The sequence below is a fragment of the Charadrius vociferus genome, unplaced genomic scaffold (assembly GCF_000708025.1).
Source record: "Charadrius vociferus isolate BGI_N301 unplaced genomic scaffold, ASM70802v2 scaffold337, whole genome shotgun sequence".
NCBI lineage: Eukaryota > Metazoa > Chordata > Aves > Charadriiformes > Charadriidae > Charadrius > Charadrius vociferus.
In genome coordinates this window covers 75,922-81,921 of record NW_009649049.1, presented here as the reverse complement: position 1 = coordinate 81,921, position 6,000 = coordinate 75,922, and the positions used below count along the sequence as shown (strand labels likewise).

Here is a 6,000-nt window from a genome sequence, read left to right as displayed (position 1 = left end):
AAATGTCACCTTACTCCCTTCTCACTGTAAGAATAATAAAGTTGAAAAATGCTCATCAGGCAGATTTTTGTAAGTACCAGATTTTCTTACTGACATTATACAGTCCTAAAATTATTGGCTCAGCCCCTGCTGTGGCTGGTAGCACAACTAGCCACTGCACAAATGCAAAACGCAGAAATCATACCAGCTAAGAAATCACAATCAAAGCCAATTTCTTCCACAGAATATCTATTTTCAATTTCAGAGGTTTCTTGTTGTTTGTTTGTTTGTTTTTAAGAATTCAGCAATAGGTCAATGCCAGGTAGCGTATTAACTAAATCTTTAAGATTTTCATCAGTCAGCAAAGCACAGACACTTTGGCTATTTCAGAGGTCTGAAAACATCCTAACACCAGTTTTAATACGCAGGTGTTTATATCGCATGTCTATAACGAATACAGAGCTGAAATCTTTACTCATCAGTCACTCCTAATTCTTTGCTCTAAAGAGCTCTGTCACATCTCAGAAGTTCAGCTAGGTGTGTAGTGTACATTTCCGAGCAGACACGTTGTTATGGGTGCTTCTGACTCTTACCCTCCACTGAAAGATGTATAACAGGAATCGTTTTGGGGCTGTAGTACATGGTATGTTACAGCTTACGTGCAAAGTATTCTGAAAATGTGTGCTATTTGGCTGGCCCTTACATGGTGCTCCACTTCCACAGAGGTTTTTCTCTGGAGAATTTTCTCCTGCCATTCCTACATGTGCCTCATGAACTTGGCAGGTCAGTAATAACTACGGTTTTGCATATCCCTTTACCATACTGTTCTTCCTCCTTTTGCTGTGCATTTTCTTTCCTTTTTGGGAGATTGTGCTGAAGTTCACTAACATCATAGCGTCTCCAGTGCCCAATATTTCACATAACACGTTACCTCACTCCTCTGTCTTCCCACTTTTTAATATTTTTAGTACAGGTAGAGTGAAAAGTCACTTACAATTGCAGTTTGTACAGACCAAGAGTCAATTCTTTAGTTGTGGTACTCCAAAATATGGTGGTTTCGGTGCAGTTACCAAAGTTGTCAGAGGAAATGACTGTAGATCGCATGTCAAGGACTCTCAGACTCTCTTGATACACTCCCTAAAGTTAGAAACTCAGACAATACCTATGGTGGGCACAACTTTTCCAAAGAAACAAGATGAGGCGCCTCATTCTGCCAATAAACCAGCAGCTCTGCTCCAGATTACTTTGGCCTGGAAACCCTAAACAGGTTTTGCTTCAGAAGACTACTTTGGACTAGACTCCTCACTAGCAGACAGGCAGCTCTAAAAGTCCATCCTTCCATGAGGCAGCAACTCATCAAACAGACTTTGAGGAAGGCTAAGGACACGGCAGGATGCCTTCTCGTTTTCTTCAGGTGAACACTACTTGACTTCCACTGGATAATTCAGACACGGCAACATTTTTACCCCAAACACTACCATTTGTTTTTCTCTTCATCTTCTGATGGAACAATACTCCACAAAGAAAATGTCTCACCACCTCTTTGCATTCCACTCACTTCTGTGTTTCCAGAACATGGATGTCACCATTGCTGATTTTCCAAACAAATTGAGAGAAATGTTCAGTTCACGTCTGTACTACTGGGTTGCAGAGAATAGAAGAAATATCATAGGATAGCGAAGAAGGTCAAATAATTTCTATTCTTTTTCACAGCTATGAAACACTGCATATACGTGCAAGACCTCAGCTTCGTTCCTTTGAAGTGCTGATTTAATTTCTTTCAGCATCACCTTTGATCTAGAATGGAAATTGCATGACAAGATAAGAACTATGATTCATCAGCTTATGCAAAGGGATTGCACAAAGTAAAATGATGCTGCGTTCTCAGAAAATAGTATTACTGTTATACCCTTGTCCTTCATCCTGAGGACAGCGGGATTTCAGAAGAAGTCTTGCATAATGAGATGCAGACATTTAGAAAATTCCCATTGTCACCAAAATGTATATATCTGGAGCAGGGATCAAGATGAGTGGGCTCAGTTTTTAGCTCTGCCAACAGACTTGTTTTATAAGTTCAGGCAAGTCATCCAAACACTCTGTGCCTCTGTTGCCCTATCTATAAAAAAACCATGGATAACTTAAATATCTTTTCCCACACATTTTCTCTCTCTTGTCTATTTAGATATGTGCTCATTTTGAAAGGGGTTGTCTCTTATTATGTGTAGAGAGATCCTAATTTAAGATGTAAGGTAAGTCCTACAAACAGTGAGAAGTCTCTTCAGATTCTTTTTTTAATTACCAGTAAACAAGATTTGGGGACCAGCAGGTGAAGAAAAGGATGTCTTTCTCTCCTTTCTGTCAGTAATTCCTCAGGTACTCTGTGACTTTGGGCCTGTTTCTTAAGGATGTCATATCATAACGGAGCACTGTAAACCAGCATGGAGTTGAATAAGGAAGATAAACAAATATTACATTACATTACATTACATAGCAATTTGTTGACTGAGCAGCAACTTGCCTGTGCTCTCAAAGAAGCTGGAGTCTCCCAGGAAAAATAGTGTGATAACATGTGATTTAAATACTTCAGTACAATGCAAAAAGATGTCTTGTGATTTTTAAGTGCTTGATTTTTGCACTGTTACTGATGTCCATTTAGCTTAATGTTTTGTTTTTAACATTTGAAAGTATTTGAAGTATCTGTTGTGGATGGAGTGATGCACTTCACTCATAGAGAGAAGCAGCAATACATTTATTGATATAAAACAGGGATTTAACAAAGTTTGATGGTAAATGCAACAGTGTTTTAACAAGATTTAAGAATGGCAAGTCACACTTGGTTATTTACTGCATAGAGGATCGGGTCAGACAGAACTGTCAGGGACACCCTCCCATTGAGTCATGAAGTTCAGAGAGGACCCCCTTGCTTTCTAAACTTCTCAGAGAGGAGTCTGGGTGCACTTGGATCCAATTCTGGTCCCAGACTTAGTCAACAGTTTATGTCTAAAGGATTATATGTGTGCAATCAATCCTTTATATCACTTAGCTAAGATTCCAAATTTTAGCATGCTATTAGTCACTTACCAAGGATCTGTTGTGGCAAGGAATGTCTGAACATCGAGGACTAACCTTGAGCAGTGTCCCTACTGAAGGGGAGATCCATTCAGGAGAGCTCGAAGGGCTCTTGGGCTATTCTCTATTTATGGGGGTAAGATGATTGACCTGTAGTCATATTTGCATATTGACCACAGTACCAGCATTGCTCAAGTTAGCCCTTGACTATTGTGTTGTTATCTGTCTCCCTCAAACCGCGTTAAGCCCAGATGCAACCATCACGACTAGATGCACCCACTATGACCACCATGGGCGGTTGTCACTTGGGGCACGGTTACAGGACATAAAGATCAGGTTGGCATCTGGGAAGTGGGGGAGCACACCTCCACTGTGTCGAAAAACTAAAATAGCTACACATGCTAATGTGTGCTGATGAGAATTAGAAAATGATGTTTACACAGCCTTGTCTCAGCAATATATTTTTTTCCCTGGAAAATGTATTATATGCAGCTGATACAAGTGCGATATCAGTGGAAGGCTGACAATTTTTGTGATAACATATTTCAGATTCCCCTAGATTTTCATCTCCCAAGTATCAATCCAGGAACAAGCCACCTTTCCAAGCAAGTATAGCAGCTCCTATGACGTGCTTTTTCTGCCCACATGCTGGCTTCCCATCTTTCTAAGCACGCAGTTATCTGCTTGCTAGAGTTTCTCTTCACCATCACTTTGCTAAAACATGCTCTATTACCCTGATTTTTCTCTCAGTTCATGGCAAGTGCAGTCACGCCAGGTCCTTTGGCCATTAGAGTTTTTATATTTTTCCTTGACTTACTGGCCAAATCCTGGATTCAGAGAACGTCACTTTCTACATACTTCTACTGACATTCCTCACTGTCGTGTGAGCTCAGCTTGATCCTGGGTGTTTTTTAAACATGCACTTCAAGGATGTTTGTTTTGCAAGCCTGGGATAGGGTCCTAGCTTATCCCGAAATACACCTTTGCCTGTAGACAACACTTGCTGGTGGAGTTTGGCAATGATTGCATCTGCTTTCACACAAAGAAAATAATTAAACCAAAAAGAGAGCACCCTGCTCCTCCTCAATGGATCAATTGACCCTTTTCGTATGCCTACAGTTGCTCCACTACTTTTGCAGGCTCCTCTGTACTTTCGTAATGTTCAACTCCAACGTTTGCTTCATACTTCATACAACTGGTTTGTATCCTATCTTATCATGCAAATGCTCTTGACAGACCTGAGCTAATTAGTTTTCACTATATTCCTAACTGACCTTTATGCCAATTTGTAATCATGGATCAGACTCAAACACTCATTTCTGGCACTCCCTGATCTCACTGTGGGCACTAGAGGGGCGGGCGCCCAGACAAAGATCACTTCCACTCATCCTGCTGCCCCACAGGCACCGGCTGTCATCACCAGGCTCGAACGCTTGCACTCCATTAGGCTGGGGAGGTGGTGGGCATGCTAGAAAGGAAGCAATTCCAGCGAAGATTGTGAGACTCGTACAGTCTGGCACCTGCTTTGCAGTGGTGTTCCCCTTCTCAGTCCGAGACTGCAGACAGCCTTGGGTAGAAGAATGACTTTTTTGGTCATTGGTGTGTTCATTTGCTTCTCCTCAGCTGGAGGTTAGTGCCAGAGGCTTTCACAAAAGCTCATGTTTTCCCACTCTATTAATGGTGTCACTTCTCCTAGAGAACTCGTCTACGTGTAGGAGGAATATCTGTCCAGGATAAGGTGGCAGGCAAAACAGTGTAATAGCTACTTTCCTCACTGCTAACACCCCTTCCAGTGACGCTGTTTCCCAAAAGGATGAGAAAGGAGTCAGGGAGAGGAGGACCATGGTGGCACAGGCTTTCCAACACCTTCCAGCTGCTCGCCTTAAACAAATGAGTTATTGGGTGGCCACGCAAAGCTGCACCAAGCTCCCAGCCTGGCCCACTTTTGCCATCATTAGGGTTTACTTGCTGGTTTACAGCAGCCCCTAAAGTCCACAGCTGGAGCTGACCACTCCCTTACCTGACTCCGGTGGACAAACAGACCACCAGTGAGGGGATCTGCCTCGTCTGGCATGAGGGGAATTGCCCTGAGGTGCCACAAGTGGAAGCAGACTTCTCCCAGGTCCCTGGGCAACACCAGTGACACTGACCTGCAGTGATGTGGCCCTCCCTGATATGATTTAGTACAATGTGAAAGAGCAAAACTCTCCCAGACTCCACTGGATCTCACATAACGCTGAAGACCTGAGCAAAGGGGCCTCTGTGACAGACTGCTCTCTGAAACCATGGCAGCCTCTGTGGGTACCAGCTGATACCACATATCAAGAGCAGACCTTTGCTGATGGAGAGCATCTTTGTGTCCATTAACGCAGCAGGGGTGAAGTGGGAGGGTGTCAGGTCTGGCTTAACATACTCAGCCTCACCAGTGCTGGGTGTTTGCAACACTGCCTGGGCTGCAGAGGTGAATTTGAGCTGTGTGTCCCAGTAAGAAATTACTTGGAGTGAGTTTCAGGCTGACAGGTGATTTCTTCCCAGAGACAGAAACTTCTGCACCGGGTGTTGTCCTGCCAGTTCAAGAGGCTGTGGGCAGGGGCATCCCTGTGATGCAGTGGACAGAGCTGAGGTAGGACAAGGTGAAATCTTGTGGTGGGGGGGTTTGAAATTTGACTGTGCTTACCAGGTATATTTTCTAACTGTAGAAATCAAGTGCATGTGGAAGCTGTCTCAGCTGTGGAAGGAAACCTTTTGGTCTTAGCTGGGAGGTCAGAACAATCACACCGCTCCCTTTACCCTTCCGTCTGGTTTTGGATTTTCCTTTTGTTTTTCATCCTTGGATGAAGAGAGACCTTGCATATTTATAAAAGAGGACCTCAGAGCCTTTCTTCTCTCCCAGCTTATGAGGGTATTTTGTGGAAGCTCTTCTTTTATCCATTCAGAAGAAATGAGTCAGTT

At 43.2% G+C, this 6,000-nt stretch overlaps 1 pseudogene; it reads left to right on the top strand.

The window, feature by feature from the left end:
* The window catches only part of LOC104289064, a 36,897-nt pseudogene that overhangs the window by 7,006 nt on the left and 23,891 nt on the right, over positions 1-6,000 (top strand).